This window comes from Durio zibethinus, chromosome 15 (genome assembly GCF_047325235.1).
Source record: "Durio zibethinus cultivar Kanyao isolate XHJ-2024 chromosome 15, ASM4732523v1, whole genome shotgun sequence".
NCBI lineage: Eukaryota > Viridiplantae > Streptophyta > Magnoliopsida > Malvales > Malvaceae > Durio > Durio zibethinus.
The window spans coordinates 24857344-24877597 of record NC_143176.1 but is presented as its reverse complement, the minus strand read 5'-3'; the positions used below and the strand labels follow the sequence as shown (position 1 = coordinate 24877597).

The following is a 20254-nucleotide window of genomic DNA, read 5'->3' as shown; positions in this document are numbered from 1 at the left end:
ATTCTCATTTTGCCATCTTTCTTGGGTACTAGGACTATATTCGCCACCCATTCATGATATTTGACCACTTCTAAGAATCCTGCATCAAATTGTTTTTTCACTTCTTCTTTTATTTTCAACAACATTTTAGGTTTCATCATTCTCAGCTTTTGTTTAATTGGTTTGCACTCAGGCTTCAATGGTAGCTTATGCACTACAATTTTAGTATCTAGCCCTAGCATATCTTGATATGACCAAGTAAATACATCTACATATTCATGTAGTAACTTTATCAACTCTTACTTTATTGGTGATGACATTAAAGTACCAATCTTAACTTCTTTTTTAGTTTCTTCATCCCTCAAATTAACAACTTCAGTGGCTTCTTGATGAGGCATGATTTACTTCTCTTCTTGTTCCACTAATCTCAATAATTCTGGAGATATTGCATGGTCTTCCACATTCTCTTCATCATCGAGTTCACCAATATAAATAGAATTTTCAAAATCAAATCTTGAAATATTGTCATGATGATTTTCATATTCATTATTCAAATACCTGAAATGTAGAAGGATGTATAGTAATGTAAGGAATTGAAATGAAAGAGGTAAAAGAAATGGACAAATATGCTACACTTGTCATTTATTCAATTGAAAATGAGGAAACAAACATACATAAAACATTTATTTAGATTTGGTTTAACACATTACTTTGGAAGAAATTTAAAAACAATAGGTAGCTCTTCAACATGCTAATTTTTCAATTCTGCACCATGAAGAGTAAGATAAACTCATGGACAGCCTGGATCTTCGCTTTCCTTTTTTTTACCCACTATTTGTATTGAAAATTCAACGAAGATATTTTTCAACGATGGTGTAAACTCTTTCTCTATGTTTCTTGCTACATCTAGATAGATATAGCCAGCTGAGATGAAACTCTCATAAAGAGGAGGAAAAGATAGGCCTTCAGTCTCTACTTCTTACCCTAGAAAATGAGCCAACATTTTTTTTTTCTTCTATGAACTTCATTCTTCATTTTCGAGTTGGCTTGTACCTCAGCCCAAACTGATCATCCTTCTTAGGCATCATCCATGGTCATTGTATTCCCTACAAGTTAACCTACACTTATTGTCCTTTCCCTACCACTTCTTTAAGTGCCATTTTGGAAGCTTTGGATAGACATGGAATAGGCACTTTTGATCTTTCATCCACATAGGTTGCATTAACAAATTTAAAGGATCAGAAAGAAGATTTTAAAGCTTTCTCAACTGCTTCAATATATAATGTGGTAAAGGGTTTAGTCACCAACAAGTCTTCTTCACCAGCAACAATGACCAGATTTTCATCAATTATGATTTTTACTTTTTGAAGCAGAGTGGAATAAATAGCTTCTACCATGTGAATCTATGGTCTTCCCAAAAGACAACTATAGGAAAGAGCGATATCCATGACTTGAAAGACTATATCAAAAGTACATGGTCCATTTTGGATTGGTAGCTCAATATTGCCTATCACTTCATGACGAGTCCCATCAAAAGCCCTCACTATCATATGACTCATTTTCATGTAAGACATGTCGACCGGTAATCTAGATAGTATAGTCACAGGCATGACATTCAAAGAAGATCCATTATCAATGAGCACCTTTACCAGTGTATGATCCCTGTATCTTGTGGAGATATGTAAGGCCTTAGCATCACCTCTACCACCAGGTGGAATTTCATCATCACTAAATGATATATAATTTCCCACTATGATATTTTCCACTATGCGATCAAGTTTCTCTATAGATATATTATGAGCTACATAAGCATTTTTGAGTACTTTGAGTAAAACATTTCTATGAGGCTCAGAATTTAACAATAACAACAGCATAAAAATTTGAGCTGGTAAGTGATTTAATTACTCCACCACACTATATTCATTGTGCTTAATAAGCTTCAAAAACTCACAAGCCTCTTTTTTAAAACTAAATTTTTACATTCTCGATCTAAGACTAGGGTTAGGTGAATCTTTTGATTGTTGGGTGATTTATCTTCTTTTTCTAAGCTCATTTCCCTTTCTTTTACTTTTTTTTTTCGTGCTCTTTCAAGTGCTTTTGGGTATAGTACCATCCACTTCGAGTTATGCCCCTAATGCCAGTTATATTTGTTATACTTGCATCACATAAGCCATATTGAAGAGAACCATTATCCAAACCTTGTGATATGATACTACAATCATATTTCCAAGGGACTACCTTATCTGATTTGTACGAGAATGGGCCAGAGACCTCAATTGTCACCTTTGGCATAGTTGTACAAATTGGTTTGTTAATCTTAGCACTCAATTTTTCATCATAAAAGATCATGACAGGCTCAAAATTCATATGAACTAGCTTATTAACCTTAACACTTCGTTTCTCTTCATAAAAGATGGTAACAAGCTCAAAATTCATTTGGTAAGGTCTATTTTTGGATGAGTCTTCCGTCATAACATTCACTAAACTTTTTTCATGTTCTTCATAAAATTTAACTAAGAAATAATCCATCATTCTCTGCAACTCTTGTCGAATTGCTTTACAATCTTAAAGTGAATGACCAACCATCCCCATATAGAATTCACAAGTGTGATCTGAATTATATGAGAAATTTCCATCATCTTAGTTTTTAGGTATTGGATGAATCATATTTGCTTTCACAAGGGTAGCAAATATTTCATCCATAGGGGTTCTGATCTCACTTACTTCTTTTTTAATATTTTGAGTTGTCTCACTATTTAAAGCATTTATTGATCCTCCACCATGATTAGGTAATGGATTGGCCTTTACACTTAATTCGACCTTAGTTATGAAATTTAAATTTTTGTTATTAATCAAGCTTTGTACCCTATGTTTAAAGGCCATACAATTTTCTAGGAGTGGCCTTGAATTCCATAATGATAGTCTTAGGAAGTTTCAGGATCATACCACTTTGGATATGTAGGTTTCAAAGGCTCTATGGGCTGTTGAGCCACCAAGTGTTTTTGGAATAATTGAGGGAACAATTTCGTGTATGTCATAGGAATCAGATCAAATCTTTGTTGCTCTTTATTATTTTTAGGTTCCCTTCAATTAAAATCTATGGTATTTGTCTAAGGGAAAGGTCATGGTAAAGGTGCTCGGGGGTGAACATTAGCTTAGAAAGTAGGTGTCTGGGTTTGCATTGCTTGGTAATGGTATGGGTTTTGGGAAATATTAGAAATGATTGGGTAAGAAGGTTGGTACATAGGATATGAATGGTATGGGATAAAAGGTCTTGGTTTTGGTTTTTTAGCAATGACAGCTTGTACTTCTGCTTCTTTTTTCTTGGATGGTCCTTGTTTCTTTGATCTAGAAACATCACCTCCATCAATCTTTCTATTTTTAATGTCATTTTCTATTATCTATCCCATAATCACCATATTAGAAAATTTTTTTGTGGAATGACCAATGAGCCTATCATAGTATGGTGCTCGAAGAGTATTGATGAATAGAATAGTTGTTTCCTTCTCGGTGAGAGGAGGTTGAACCTGAGCGACAATATCTCACCATCTCTAGGCATATTCTTTAAAATTTTCATTAACTTTCTTTTCCATGTTTTGTAAGGACAATCTATTTGGAGCCAAGTCTATGACATGCTTGTATTAAGTAATAAATTCTTTGGCCAGATCTTTCCATGAATGAATACAACTCTTGTCTAATTGAATATACCATCTGACAGCAGATCCAGTAAGACTATCCTGAAAACAATGGATAAGCAACTTGTCATTGTTTGTATACCTAGTTATTTTTTGATAGAACATAGTGATATGTTCTTAAAGGCATTTGGTTCCATCATATTTTTCAAATTTTGGTACTTTAAACTTTGGTGGGATTACCAAATGTGGAACCAAACTGAGTTCAATGGCATCAATTATACCAAAAATATTTACACTTTCAACAACTCGTAGCCTTTCTTCCAAGAGATCTAACTTTTGTTGTGCCTTTGTAGTCTTAGATTGTTCAGGCATGCCTTTTTTTAGTTTCTCTTGTTCTTTTGGGTCATCTAAATATGGGACCACAATGGGTTCAACATAACTTGCCCTAATATTTAAACCAACATGTCCTTGACTACATGGTTGAATCGTGAAATGAGGTAAATTAAACTGAGCATGTGGCTACCTTTTGAGGCTGTGTCATTTGTGGATGCATTTGATGAGAAGTTTGAGCATAAGGTGGAGTAAACCCTGGTGGATACAATGGATCTTCCCTATCACTGGTATTTTCTTGGGCTTGAGGCACTTTCTCAGTAGTTACTTCTTCAGCAACCCTTTTTCCTTTGGTCATTTTCTTCATCATGTCCATCATTGCAGCCATTTCTTTCTGAGTCTCTTCTTAAGTCCTAGTCATTTGTTCTATCAATTCTTGTTGAGACCTCATCATTTGCTCCTGTATATCAAATTGAGCTTTCTTTATCCTTTTTATTCTAGATGCTTACTCTCTTTCCATGATTCTGACTTGTGAGTGAATGTTGTAACGATGACGAATGGTTTGATCTATGTTTTCTTGATGGCCTAACTATCCTTGCACCTGATTGAGTTAAAGGAAACTCTTTGAGATTTTTTATTTTGAGGTTTTTTTCTTTTAGTCATGATGCATTTTTTTAAAAAATGAAACACACATATGATGCATGAATGCATGAATGCAAAGAATGTGCTTATTATATATCCAATATTTGCAAAAGATTTTAAGTATAAACTTGAACCACCATATCATAACTTCACATTATCTTTACTAAATACTTTTTTCATTACAATATTAAAATTTTCAAAAGAAGCACCCTACATGCTTTTACTGCTCATAACCAATCTCTAGAAAATTGGTCAAGCGTTGGCTATGCTGTCCTAAGTAAACCTCTTCTTTCATCTGTTTAGCTTCTTGGGCCATGTCTTTTACTTTAAAGTTGACTTCTTTTATCTGTTCTATTAGACTTGTGGCTGGAAATTCTTTCAACTGATATTCTTTCTTCCAATACTGTGCTTTATGTTCAAATTGATCTCGTTTCTCTCTCAAAACTTGAATGGCTTCACTTCGATAATGCATTTGCTGTTTCAAGTCATCTATGAGACCTTGTAGTACCTTTTTTTCTTCCATAGATTGACTAAGCTTTTCTTCCTTAGATAATAAATTAGACTAAAGTTGTTCTGCATTTTTCCTGGATCTTTCAAGCTTTGTAGTCATTATGGCGATAGACTTATACCAGCTTTTAGAGATATTTTCTTGTTCTCTTTCAAGCCTTCAAATTTTGCTTCACTCCTATCAGTCTTGTCTTTCCACTCATTAATCTTATATCGAACCCTCTTCTTTTCAAACTCCCATATTTCTTTTTCTTCTTCAAATTTACACTTCATAATCTTCATATCCTCAAGAATCTTTTCACAATTGGTGTCTTCTTGGTAGCATGGTCTATTTTCTTTAGGACCAACTTTGCTTGTGACCCGTTGACTTCTCCATATCAAATATTCAAATATGGCTTTATCTGAATATCCCCCACAATCTACTCTCTGAGTTTGCTTCCACTCTTTGATAATCTCTTTTATCTTTCCCAGAAATCCTGATTCCTCAAAAGAGAATTCCAATTTTTAAAGCCCATGAGTCATTGGGACAAATTGCTCAGACCCTAATTGTTGATGAACTAGTGTTGGAGCATAGCTTATACGTCCCAACGGTCCTAAGAGTGGAACCCATGGCTTGTCACCACACCTATATAACATGGCTTCTCGTGGCATCCATGAAGCTCTCCATATAACCTGAACACTAGTGAGATCTTGCGAAATCAATACCCACTCTTCCTTAGTCTTTGATTCTCGCTACTCAACATTATAACATTCTTTAATTGGCCTATTTTTATTACTATAAGTAGGACAAAATTTACCCATAGGATGTTGAAGATGACTTTTTGCCCAAATGTAAAGTAACTGTACACAACTTATGAAGCATCCTCATCATCTTTAGTAATGATTTAATGATCTAAAGGTTTCTTCCAGTACAGAAGGAACAAGATTGATTTTATTGTCCACCTACTCGAGAAAGTCAATCACTGATACCTCAATGTGCCTCAGAACCTTTAGAAAAATGATCAAGCCATAAATTGCCAAAGCTATCATTCTCATGCCTCATTCATCATCTAAGTGTTTGATGATGTAATCACGTAAGGTTTCCCACGGGATGCAATCACTTTTTCCTTTTGTTTGGATATACCAGTTCACATTTTGAGTGGGGACCTCCATCATATAGGCGAGTTTCTTTTAAGATCCAAGTTTTTGACCTCGCCAATAGATTTTGTCTGGATTGGAAAGATGCAACCATAACAATGTAGTGTACTCTTCGATCGTCGGGGTCATATCTATTTCATTGAATATGATACATCTGTATACAAGATCCTAAAACTGAACTAAAACTTTTATCAATTGATTTTTCATAGGCACCTCAAGCAGTAAAGCAATATGACCATATTTTTCCTCGAAAGCCATCTTCCTAGAAGTTGTTACATAGTGCCAGATCTCGACCAACTCAAAAATGTCATTTTGTTGAAGTCCCAACTGGATTTCTTTAGGTAAAATTTTTTTGTTCAGATTCTTTCAAACAATTTCCCATTCTACTTTGGGCTTCTAATGATAAAGTTATCACCACATTGGTCTCTTCACACATGGTGAGCTTCGAAGCTAAGAACATCATGATGGTGTTTTTGAAGTAAGACTAAAATTCTTTTTACTGATATTAGCATATCGATAAGCACACCCCATATACAAGTGTTTATGATGATGCATGATCATGAAACAAAAGGAGATTAAAACAAAATAGGGTTAGTAATCACATTAAAATAAATATTCCCTCATGTATCCTAATTTACGGTATAGTTAAAAATGGTATGGCCCTATCTAAGGTTGGTTTCTTAAGGTTCACTATATGCATGATTTGGTAATTAACATAGGCTAAAAAGGTTCCCAAATTGATCCTCACTGTCGTCCACTCTGGACTAGTAAGGCCCCCAATCCTCACCCATAACGGGCTGCCAACGGAAAGGGTTCAACTTTGGTGGAAGTATTTCACTAGCCCAAGTAGAGGCATTATAACCTCATGAAAGCATAGGTACTCTACTCCTTCCTAAAAAAGGATAGATTTGAGAGCCCGGTTATAGAGCTCATGCATGAATGCAAATGTGCACATGTGTGAGGGAATGTAACAAATAAAATTAACAATATAATTAGCAATAATATAAAATAATAACATATCAAAACCAAATAAAACCAAATTTTTTTTTTTTTTAAATTCAGAGATAAGAAATTAAAATTAAATATAAAAAAGACCATAAAATCAAAATTTGGATGATGCATGTTTAATTTTTAGCTTGACTCTCATTTGTCCCCAGTGAAGTCGCCAAGCTGTTATAATAATTTTTTGTCCGGGGGGACTCAATCACTAGACTTGGTGAAAATTTTCGAAACCGCCACCAATTTTTTTATAGGGTGTGATTGGCCACCCAAAATATCATCTTTTAGTAAAAAAATTTTAAAATTAATTAAAACTTACTAAAAGAAATTTAGGTCTATGAAATCAAGACTAGGTCCGGGAGTACAGTTACGAGTGAGGAAGGTATTAGCACCCTCACATCGTCCGTTCGAAGAACAGTACCATTTAAACATGCGTAATCCTATAATTTTGATAATGAGGTCTTTTTTTTTAAGTTTAATTTCCTAAATTTTAATTTAAAACATTTATCTATGTTTCAAAGTTAACATTATTATTATTATTTCGTATTCTATAAATTCTTGAATGCTTTGGTGGAATTTATAGAAAATCACTATTTAGAAAATATTTCGAGAAAGTTGACCATTCACAAAATTCTCGAAACTTCGTCATAAGATATTTGAATTATTTATTTAAAAAGGATTTTAAGAACATCCCGACACTTTGGTGAGATCCCAAAATGTTGAACAAATTTTAAGATTATCCTGACTCTTCGGTGAAATCTAAATATTGTGGTTATTTTAAAATTTTATATTACTTATTCTTTAATTATTTTTAATAAGAAGAAATTTAGATTATCTTGACTCACCGGTGAAATTTAATATTAATCTTTCGTTTGTCTTAAAGAAAATCGAACTCTTTTAATTTTGTATATTTTAATTTTCTATATTTTTAAATATACAAAATATCAATTATTATTATTTTCATTTTTTATTATTTTTTATTATTGTTTTACATTGTTTAAAGCAATTTTTTATTTTAGTGAAAATAATTTTGCATTATCCCAACTCTATGGTGAAATTCGAAAAATTATTTTTACTTGCAATAATTAAAGAAAACTAAACTCTTTTAGCTTTCTCTAAAAATTACATTTAAAAGATTCATTTAAAGAATTTATTTTCTTATTTATCAATTTTTATTTATTTTTTAGCGAAAATTATTTTTTAAAATGATCCCAACACTTTGGTGAAATTTAAATAATATTTTTGCTTGTAATAAAATTTATTTCCTTTAAGTAATTATTATTACATTTTTTATTTATATTTTTTTAAGTCTTTATTTTATTTCAGTTTCATTTTTTATTCTATTTATTTATTTATTTTTTTAAAAATTATTACCAGTAATAATATAAAATAATAATAATAATAATAATAAATCAAAATCAAAATGGAAAATAAAAAGAGAAAGAAAAGGAAAAACCTATGAAATGGGTCGAGTTGTTGTGCGAATCCTACGTGGGTCGAGTTCGGTCAAGACGTCCAAAACAACGTCATTCTGAAAGGCCTATAAAAGGCCTGTTTTTTATTTTTTTCCTTATTTTCTCCTTTCCCCTTTCTCTCTCTCTACCCAGAGCTCCTCTTTCTAAAAAACCTACCCCTATGCTGGCCGCCATGGAGCCCAATTTTCGATTCGTTACCATCGTGCACCGATGGTCAAAAACTTCAACAACGTCAAAAAATTCAAAGATCCCCAGATTTCATGGCTGAAAATTTTAACGGTCACCAAAAAATTCAAACTTTTCCAGATTTCGGTGCCGAAAAATTCAACGATCGCCAAAAATTCAAACATTTCCAATTTTTGGGAACCTACAAATTTTTTCAAAAATTCCCCCAATGATCCTTTCTGCTTTCTTAACACCTTTTCAAGCCCAAATTTTTCAAAAAAAATCTACAACTTCCTGGATTGAGAATTTCATTCTCAAAAATTTTTTTTTGTGTTTGCTGTTGTTTTTTTTTTATTGTGTGTGTTCCCTCTTATTGTTCTTCTTTTTTTTTTGTCTGTTCCTTACAGAGATTAGCTCTATTTATAGAGCTTTTGAGATTCAAGATCCCAGATCTTCTGGGATCCTTTTGTGGAAAATTTGGTTGTCTATCCATTGCCTTTTGGTCACCGAATTTCATGCTGCCATGTTAGGCAGTGTCAGGAAAAAATTTGGACCATTCTGGCAGCTTGATTTCGGCTACCAGATTTGATATCAAAGAATTTTTTTTTTTACTTTTTTTTTCCTTTTATTTTAAAGATTAATAATAATAATAATAAATAGAATTATATAATAATAAAAAATAACAAAATTATATAATAATAATAAAAAAAGAAGAACAAAATTGGTGCCTATAAGGACGATTAGGGGCATTCATATTTCATTGTCAAAGGTGAAATTCATGGATTTATTAAAGATGAACAATTGCAAAAGCATTTGCCAATGATGTTTTCATTAATCAAGAACGAAAGTTGGGGGCTCAAAGATAATCAAATACCATCCTAATCTCAACCATTAATGATGCCGACCAGGGATCAATGGATGTTACTTTTAGGACTCCGTCAACACCTTATGAGAAATCAGAGTCTTTGGGTTTCGGGTGAGTGTGGTCTCAAGGCTGAAACTTAAAGGAATTGATAGAAAGGCATAACCAAAAGTGGAGCTTGCAGCTTAATTTGACTTAACACGAGAAAACTTACTAAGTTCAGACATAGTAAGGATTCATAAACTTAAAGCTCATTCTTGATTCTATGGGTGATGGTGCATGGCTAATCTTAGTTGGTGAAGTGATTTGTCTGGTTAATTTCATTAATGAATGAGAGCTCAGCCTACGATGTCACAAAAAGTCCACTAAACCTTATCATTTAGAGGAAGGAGAAGTCATAAAAAGGTTTTCATAGGTAAACCTACGAAAGGATCATTGTTGAAACCCGCTTAACAAAAGACCTGTAAATGTTTTAACGAAACACCGAGAGGGTAAAAGATGCTTCTGTGCTCTAAGCCTCATGCCTCTTCTGGCCTTAGACATGCATGACGGTCACTTCATTCTAGCTCCCAAGCAAGTAAACAATTGGTATCATCACCCAAGGCTAAATAACAAACCCCTAACACAAATCCCACCAAGAAACCAGAATGAAAAAGAGTTTGTGTGCTATCACCATCCCATTTGTAGTGCATGCACAGGTGGCACCATGACTCTTTTTGTCATGAAAAACCAAAATGAGTCTTGACAATGGATATCTTATCTCTCACATCGATGAAGAATGCAACGAAATGCGATACTTGGCATGAATTGCAAAATCTTATGAACCATTAATTCTTTGAATGCAAGTTGCACCTTTAGCCATTATGCCAAGGGCATGCCTGCCTAGCTATCATGCATCATCACCCTTTCTAACCTCTCATCCATCGCGCTCCTAGTAAGAGGGCAAAAGATGGCCTCCAATGATCTCATCTATTATGGTTGGCCCGAAAATGAGTCCCTGGCAATCAAAGCCCTGTGACTATCAATGCTAAAGTTTTTAGATTGAATCATCCCCGGTGACATACACTTATCCAACTGAACCCATTGGACCCTCCACATCACTCAGTCGATGCTCACATCGTGACCCTAGGTCAGGTAGGATTACCTATTGAGTTTAAGCATATGAATAAGCAAAGGAAAAGAAACTTACCAAGATTATCCTAGTAATAATAAGCCAACCATAAAAAGCCCAGCTTGAGAATCGAGAACCCTTGGAGTCCAAATTGTAGTTTGGTGAAACATCTTTAGTGATGGACTAGGCCTAAGTCCCATAGAAAAGGGGTGTTAAAGAGGGTGAGAGTCCTATTGTGCTTGGATCTTATCGTACCATGAGACTCTATCTATGAGTCAGGTTGTAAATTTCATCCAAGGCTGAATACGAGTAAGAGACTAGTAGTGAAGAAATACTATGAGGGAAAGATGAAAAGGATTTTGAAAAAAGAGTCAAAGAGTGCTTGAAATTATTGAAAGGAAAATGGATGGGGGATGATGATGCAACCCAATTAGATGTGGAATGGTGAGAGCCAGTCTATTGATTGGCTTAGGGCATGGACTAACATGTGTTGTAGTGGTTGCCTAACCCTGGGCTTTTGATATGCCCATGGAGACATTGTCACTATGATCATGGAATGCAACACATATCATTTTAACATGCCTCGACACCCGTGTGCTCCTGGCATTAGCCTGCAAGCTCCCTATCTAGCTTGTCTTGAAATGTAGCCCAAGGAGTGTGACATGTGTGCAAGTTAACATGCTAGATAACCTATTAGGTGCAAGGAAGTTGGTTGGTAGGATCTCTCACAGGTGTACCACCGACTGACCTTAAGCTTTTGAAAAAGGTTTGAGTGTGAGCTTACCTATTGAGGTGAGCTATGCTTGAATGGGGCTAAGATATGGGAAACTCTAGTGGAAGCCCACAATGATATTCATGTGTAAATCATTCATCTAAGTTGGGTATAGGGGTGAAAGACTAATTGAACCATCTAGTAGCTAGTTCCCTCTAAAGTTTCTTTTAGGATAGATGGAGCCCTTCGCAAGTTCTATTGGGTAAAGCCATGGTTAGAGGCATTGGGGCACAATGCCCTCAACCTATTCTCAAACATAAATAAGTAGGATGATGTAGCTACTTCATTGAGATGCTTCATGGAATCAAGACCTCCAAGCGGGCCATTTTTGGTAAGTAGACCTGGCGACATAAAATGAACTAAAAGTTGGGTTACAGTGGCTAATTATGTGCTAACCTAGAACCCTCAAAGGTGTTGGTCGATTAAGACAGCAAGACAGTGATCATAGAAGTCAAAATCCTCTATAAAGTGTGTAGTAACCCACCTATCAAATCAACTAGCCTCGAATATAAATGGCACTTAAGCATGTGACCTATACTAGATCATCAAGGCAAGGGTGAAGCCCTACTGAGTAGGAAGGTTTGATGGTTGCTGCAAAACTCAGTACGTAAGCTTTTGCAAAGAGACTGTCAGTGCAGATCTTGGTAGTAGTAGCAAATATTCAAATAAGAACTTTGAAGGCCAAAGAAGGGAAAGGTTCCATGTGAACAACACTTGCACATAGGTTAATCGATTCTTAGAGATGGGTCCAACATAAGCTTTGAAAGGAAATTGTGTTAAAATTCCTAAACTGGGACACAATGGCTAACAGCAGCATTAGGGATTCCAAAGACATCGATGGGGGCCTCAGGAAGAGTTATCTTTTCTATTTAATGACCTGTCCACCCTAGAAACAACTCAATTAGAGGTAGGTTCCATTAGCTAAAAGAGCAATACATGTCACATTATGTCCTATTTGCCCTAACAGCCCTTGAAAATATGGAGGAGTGAGTGCTATTCATGCCTAGTTGTACTCATAATTGCATGGGTTTCCAAATTGAACAAGCTCTAGTTGATGAAACAATGTAGGTAAGGAAAGTTAGCAAAATGGATCTCTAACCTTGGGAAAATCATTGGCTCTAAGGGTTGGGCATAGGGATCATAGTCTTGAACCTTTTGGCTACCAATGCACTACTCAAGCTGCCCTTATAGTGAGAGCAATTTGATGCGTGTAGGCTAGGGGATGGACTAGGAATGGCTCCCTTGGGGGCCTTCCCCATGTGATGAATAGTCAACTCAAAACTAGTATAGATTAGGGGAATTCGATTGTTTAATTAAAACAAAGCATTGTGATGGTCCCTAGGGATGCTCACTCAATGTGATTTTTGCCCAGTGCTCTAAATGTCAAAGTGAAAAATTTTAACCAATCATAGGTAAATAGTGGGAATAATATGACTCTTTTGAGGTAGCCAAATGCCTCTGCATCTAATTAGTGACACACATGAGTGGATTAACAAGATTCCCATTGTCCCTGTTGACTATCCAGTAAAACCATAACCAAGGGAAGAGGCTTAGCATAACCAACAGGAAAGAAGACCTAATTGAGCTTGACTCTAGTCTAACATTGTGAAATAACTTGAGAGTGTAGGATAAGTGGGAGCCCTCTGATGAAATTGAAATACCATTTCTATTAATGTTATTTTACTTATTTCATGAATCGGAGGTAGGCACAACCTTTTTTTTTGGACATAAGGCTAGCCTCGGTTGATCAGTCCAGGCAGAAGACATTGTCAGGTGGGGAGTTTACTGGGGCAACACATCTATTAAATGATAACATAGGTGTTCTATGATAATCTCAACGAGAACAAGAATTTCATGTGGAACAAAAGGGAAAATGCTAATTTCATTCTAATTTTTAGTATAAATATGAACCATGAAAACATGGCCTATCGATCTTTTAGACTTTCGAAATTTGAAGCTAGTGGCATTAGAAAAGTTACCATAGGGATAATTAGCTTGTGGCAATGAAGTATTCATTAGCGACATTACTTTTTGATTCTTCGATGTCAGCTCTTGCCATCATTGTGAAGTAGAATTCTCTAAGTGTTGGATTGTTCACCCACCAATATGAAATGTGAGCAAGGTTTAGACCATTGTGAGATACATTAGTTTTACCTTACTGATAGCAATGTTGTAATAGTAATTCAACCTAGAATGAGAAGAACTGTTGATTTGCACAATTGGTCATCGTGCTTGGTTAAAAAGCTAGGGGTAAGAAGCTGTCATACGCTGGATTATGATTGAATGCCTCTAAGTTAAAATCTAGGCTAGAAGTGATGCATGTGCCTATCATCCAATTGCAGACCTACAACATGGATGCATGGCCCTCAAGGGCATGTGTCATAGGTGCAGCCCCTGCTGCGGACAAGCTACGCAAGCCTCATTGGAGCTCAATTCCTACTGAGCGATAAGTAGAATCCTTTGTAGATGACTTAAATATGCAATAGGGTATTGTAAGTGACAGAGTAACCTTGCTACTATTCCATTGAGATTCAATCCTTTGTCGCTTCGATTCATCCCTCCCCTCACACACTCACCAAAGTCCTCTCACTTCAATTTTTTACACTACATCCCTCTGGGGTTGGAGATGAATGATGTTCTCCATTGCAACTGATTCAGTCAGGTGATGAAATCCTTTTTTCGAGCTTCCAAGTAAATGAGGATCGAATGCCCTTGGTATTTGTTATAGGGCTGGCCCTTAGTGAGGGCACTTACCTCAAACTCTATCAGCACACATTGTCCCTTAGTGTAATTCTTACCTTGAACACCATCAATAGCATCCAGCCCTTGGTTGGTGTGGGCTATCACATCCAACACCATCGATAGATGCAAGACAATTGTTACCTCAGGCACCATTAGTAGATATTGGCCCTTTGGTATGGGATGTTGCCTAAGACACCATTACAAGATGCTAGCACTTGGCATAAGTACTTACCTCTCCCACCATCTATGTAAGTGGGCCCTTGGTGTAGGTTGTTACCTTTAACACCTTTTTGGTAGATGTTGGCACTTGATGTGGCATGTGTACCATAACCCCCTATCTAAGACACTTCTTTGCCTCTCGATCCCTATTGGCACTAAATGATGCTCGGTGCATATGTCATAAGCTCTAGTCTTAAGCCAAACTCTGTGCGGCCTTGGACATGGAATTGACTCCATTTTCCTGAGTCAGCATACAAAATTCAAGTGCTTAGCATAATTCTAGCTCATCAAAGATTGTGTTATAGTATTGGGCCTTCTAGAAGCCCATATATACTGCTCCTCCTATGACTGTATTCAAGCATGCTCACACCTAGGTTTGGCCATGTTCTCACACCTCGATCATCAGTGCTTGCACTTAGGTCTGACTATGTGTTAGTGCATCATTCACCAATGCACGCACTTAGGCCTGGCTCAACCCTACTAAACCTAGACACCATGCCTGAGCTTCTAGAGTCTTGATGACTGTCGATACCACTAGTCTAGGCTAGTTCCTCATGATCTAGCCCTCTAGTAAGCTTTAAGTCCCAGTCCCCCTGGCTATTAGACCTTGTCTCACTAGAGCTAGAATTGCTCCTCGACTTAGAGAAAACCCCTAGGCTAGTACCAGCTTGTAGACTGTGACACATGCATGTGCCTTGACCACCATCGAGACATGTTAGCCTTTGGACTCAACACATGTTGGCCTTTTGTATGGGTAGTTCCCTCAAATACCATTGGCACATGTTGGGCCATGCATCATGTGAGGGTATCCTAGCATCGGCTATGCACCATGCACACCATAACCAGGTAATAGGTGCGTTTAGGCACATCTTTATATTTTGGCCATGCCAATGCCATTTTAATGGCTTGCAAATTCATATAACTACTCACCAGTGCCTGCACATAGGCCTGGCTCAATTTTGCTGAGCATAAACACTGTGCTTAAGCCTCAGAGTCTTGATTACTACCAATACCACTATTTTAGGCTAGTTTTCTATGACCTAGGCCTCCAATAGGCCTCAAGGCTCAGTCTCCCTAGCTGTTAGACCCTATCCTACTAGAACTATAACTGCACCTTATCTTGAAAAGAACCTCTACACCTGACTATCTTGTAGACTAGACATATTCACATGTCTCGACCCCCATTAGGACATGTTAGCCCTTGGTTTTAGCACATGCTTCAACCACCATCGGCACATGCTAGGCCATGCACCATGCGTACGTATCCTGGGCCTAGGCCATGCACCATGTGCACCACGATCGAGTAGTAGGTGGATTTAGGCACATTTTATTTCTATAGAGCCAATGCCATTTTTATGGCTTGTAAAATCATATAAGCGCTCTCCAATGCCTGTACCTAGGATTGTCTCAATTTTACCAAACATGAACACCATGTCCTAGCCTCTAGAGTCTTGATCATTACCCATACCATTATTCTAGGCTAGTTCCCTATGACCTGGGCCTCTAGTAGGCCTCAAGAGCAAGTTCTTGTGGCTGCTCAACCCTATCTTGTTGGAACTAAAATTGTCCCTCAACTCAAAGAGAACCCCTAGGCTTAGACCAGTTTGTGGACCATTACACATACACATGCCTTGACCACCATCGAGACATGTTAGGCCTTGGTTTTGGCACATGCTTTAACCATCAGTAGCACATACTGGCCCTTTGTGTAGGCAGTTCCTTTGAACACCATCAGCACATGCTGGGTCATGCTATCTTAGGCTCGGGCCATGAACCATGGGAACCACAATTGAGTGGTAGGTGGGTTCAAGCAATTTGTACATTTTTGCTAAGCCAATGCCATTTTTATGGCTTCTAAATTCATATAAGTGCTCACCAACACTAGCACTTAGTCTTAGCTCAATTTTGCGAAACTTGAAAACCATGCATGAGCCTTTGGAGTCTTGATCACTACTCATACCACCATTCTAGGCTAGTTCCCTGTGACCTAGGCCTCTAGTACACCTCAAGGCTTGGTCCCCTTAGTTGTCAGACCCTATTTCGCTAAAACTGGAATTCCTCATTGACTTAAAAAGAACCCATGGGCTTGTGCCAGCTTGTAGATCATGACACATGTGCATGCCTCGACCACCATCATCACCCAATGACCCTCAATGCATGTGTCATAGTCTACAAGTTGGTCCAGGCCTAGGGGTTTTTTCCAAGTTGAGTAGCAGTACAAGTTCTAATGGGATAGAGTCTGATAGCTTAAGAAACCAGGCCATAAGATGTGTTGAAGGTTCAAGTCACATGGAACTAGCCTAGAACAATGGGATGAGTACTGATCGAGACTCTAGAGGCTTAGAAAAAGGGAAAAAGTTAGGCAGGATTGAGCCAAGCCCAGGGACAGGCACTAGTGAACAATAGATGGGCACCTAGTTAAACCCAAGCAGAAGCACTAATGATCGAGGTATGGGTGCATGGTCAGGCCCTAGTCTTGGCATGCATGAACACAGTCCTAGAAGGATTATATTTAGGGGCTTCTAGAAGGCCTGGTGCTTAGCATGATTTTAGCAAGTCAAAGATCATGCAATAGTACTAAATCCCTTAAAATTAAGGATTGTAATCTCTAGAGTTTAAGAATGTATTTTAGGCTCTGATTATAAGGTGGACTCAGCTATAAAGAGAGAGTCCCCCATCTTTATTATGCATACACTAGAACCATTGAGTAATAACATCCTTACTCTTGCCTTAAACTTTCTGTTGTTCTTTTAGCCTTTCTTTAAACACTTATTATGCCTTTTTGTTTTGCAATGTACTAGGCAACCAACCCTACAGTCTAGAGTGATCATGTATTGTTCCTTATGTTAGATTGATCTAGGATGTAGAAGAGTTTATTCCCCTATTATGGAGCTATACGATCCTGGAGCTTGAGTCTCAACTTATGACAAGTTGTATCAAAGTCTAATTTGGGGGAGCTAGAAGTAGGTAACAGAACCAAATACTATGGGGTATCAAAGCCTGGATCAAACCAAAGGTGGTGACTAAAGCCTTGGTTCAAAGTGTGCAATAGATCCATACTCATGACATGAGGAGCCAGAGTTGTCATAAGAGCTAAAGTTGGTGTGAAGAGCCAAAGTTAGCATTGGTGCAAGTTGGGGGACTTGCATGCGGGCATCCTAGTGTGGTGTGTAAGCACTGTGGTAAGTTGTACAAGCATGTTTTGGGCTATGCATGTTTAGGGAAAACCAGATAAGAGGCTAAAGAGAGGTGCTTGTAGAGTGCCCACCTACAGACAAGTGGAGAAAAGCTTTAGAAAGATATGTGCCAACAAGCACTCAATTAGCAAAGTGTGAGAGGTTATTTTACAAATAATAGATTGGTTTAGAGATGTTGATGAATAAGGCACTAGAGAAGTTCATGCAATGTAATGAGGCATTAAAGTCCATGGTGACAACCTTGTGAGAAGAACTAGCTAGGCTCAAGGTTGACCATGCTACATTACGAGCTACTATGGTTACTGATGCAAGCTTATGACCGAGAGGAGAGGTGCCTAAGCATTTCATTAATAGACTAATCCATGGGTCAAGGTCAAGCTATAATGAAAAGGCATTCAAGAGTTGAGTCGGGCTAGAGTTGCCATAAAATCATTAACTCAGGTTAAGTGCACCAAGTTTCCAAAGCCAAAAAAAAAAAAGAGAGTAAGGGAGACACCGATTGTAATTCTTTAAAAGAGGAAAAAGCTATGAGGAAGCCTAGATTTAGCAAGATCGACAAACTATCAGCAAAGGCATAAGGCCCATGAGTTGCTATTTTTGTGCCAGTCCACATTGGGTTAGGGAGTGTCTAAAGCTTTCAACCATCAAACGGGAAGAGAGGTTGTCCAAAGGCAAAGTGGCAATGGTAAACAACCCTAGAAAGGGCCCAACGAGGAGCAACCAGGTGCTAGTCGAGACTACTAAGGGATTGGGACCTCTCAAAAAGATGATAAAGGGAAACTAATGGCAACAGAATGCAACAGTATGAGTTCCACAGTACAACCAAATTCCTCACAAGAGAGGGTGCCATAGATAACTAAAAAAAAGCATCAAAAGTGTCAACAACATGGGTTAAAAGGACCAACATCTGCACCTAGCCCTGGCTCAATTTTGCTAGACCTAACACTATCCCTAAGCCTTTAGAGTCTTGATCACTACCCATACCACTATTCTATGCTAGTTCCCCATGACCTGGGCCTCTAACAAGCCTCAAGGCCTAGTCCCTCTAGTTGTTAGACCTAGTACCACTAGAACTGCAACTGTTCCTTGACTCGAAGAGAACCCTTAGGCCTAGACTAGCTTGTGGATCATGACACATGCACATGCTTTGACCACTATTAACATAAAATAACCCTCAGTGCATGCATATATCGCGACCTTTATCGAGAGTTATTAGCTTTTTGTCTTGGCACATACTTCATTAGCATTGGCATAAGCTGGCCTTTGTGCAGGTAGTTCCCTCAAACACCATTAGCACATGCTAGGCCATGCATTACATGCGAGTCTCCTAGGCCTAGGCCATACACCATGTACACCATAATTGAGCAGCAAGTGGGTTCAAGCATATATTTGTATTTTTGCCATGCCAATCCATTTTTATGGCTTGTAAATTCATATAGTGGTCGTCTAAGCTTTCATGTTAAGTTTCATGGTAAGATGACTTGTTTTCTATTTTTCATGATGTTTAGAATTTTTTACAATTTAAGATTTTTTAAAATTTTTTAGAAGGAGTTTTGACCCTAAATTTTGTACATAATGCTTGTATTTTTGTTGGCATTCATAAAAAAGTTAGCTGAAAAATTGAAATGTAGTAGATTTTATGGCCATTTGGAAAATGCATCCCCATTTTAGACACTTAAATGGCTACTGCCTATGAACTTGTAAAAGCTCTTATGCTATTTAAGGAGGTATAAGTTGTTAAGGTTCCTTAGGGGATAGGGGAGCAATATAAGGGCCAAAGACTAGTACCCATCACACATCATGTGCACACACCCCTTGCCTTTCACCCTCAATTGTCATAACCCTTAATGCCATCGATTAGGTTCTCCGATGATGCTTCGAAGATTATGCCTTAGGCAAAAACACATGCTCGAGGTTAGCATGTGTACCATGGCCTAGAATCAAACTTTAGCTAAGGCCTTGACCATCAACGGCACATGTTGGCACATGGTGTGGGCATATGCCTTGACTATCATCGGCACAAGCTGCCTTTGGTACGAGCACTTGCATTAACCACCATCATCATAAACTGGCCTTTGGTATGGGCACTTGCCTCGACCACCATTGGCACATGCTAGCCTTTGGTGTGAGCATATGTCAACCTTTGGTGCAAGCATATGCCTCGATTAGCATTGGCATAATTTGGACCTAATGTGAGCACATGCCTTAATTATCATTGGTAGAAGATGGCCCTTAGTATAGGCAGTTGCCTCGAACACCATCGGCACATGTTGGCCATTGCTACTAGCACTTACCTCAAACACCATCAGCACATGCTAGGCCTTGGTGAGGGTACATACCTTGACACCATCGGCACAAACAGACCCTTGGTGCAGGTTATGCCTATTTGAAAAAAGTGCCCCCATTTTAAACCCCTTAATGTTTACTACCAGTACATCTATAAAATCTCTCATGTTCTTTAGGTGTTCATGATGAGCTTGTT

General features: G+C 37.5%; 1 non-coding gene and 1 pseudogene across 1 annotated transcript; both read left to right on the top strand.

Annotated features, from left to right (window-relative positions):
* Positions 1–10467: 10467 nt before the first annotated feature.
* On the top strand, positions 10468–10623 carry LOC149514884 (5.8S ribosomal RNA). Its single transcript, XR_016328420.1, has one exon. It is a non-coding gene; the product is annotated as a 5.8S ribosomal RNA (ribosomal RNA).
* Positions 10624–10851: 228 nt separating this feature from the next.
* LOC149514883 (25S ribosomal RNA) lies at positions 10852–14170 on the top strand (annotated as a pseudogene).
* Positions 14171–20254: the final 6084 nt, after the last annotated feature.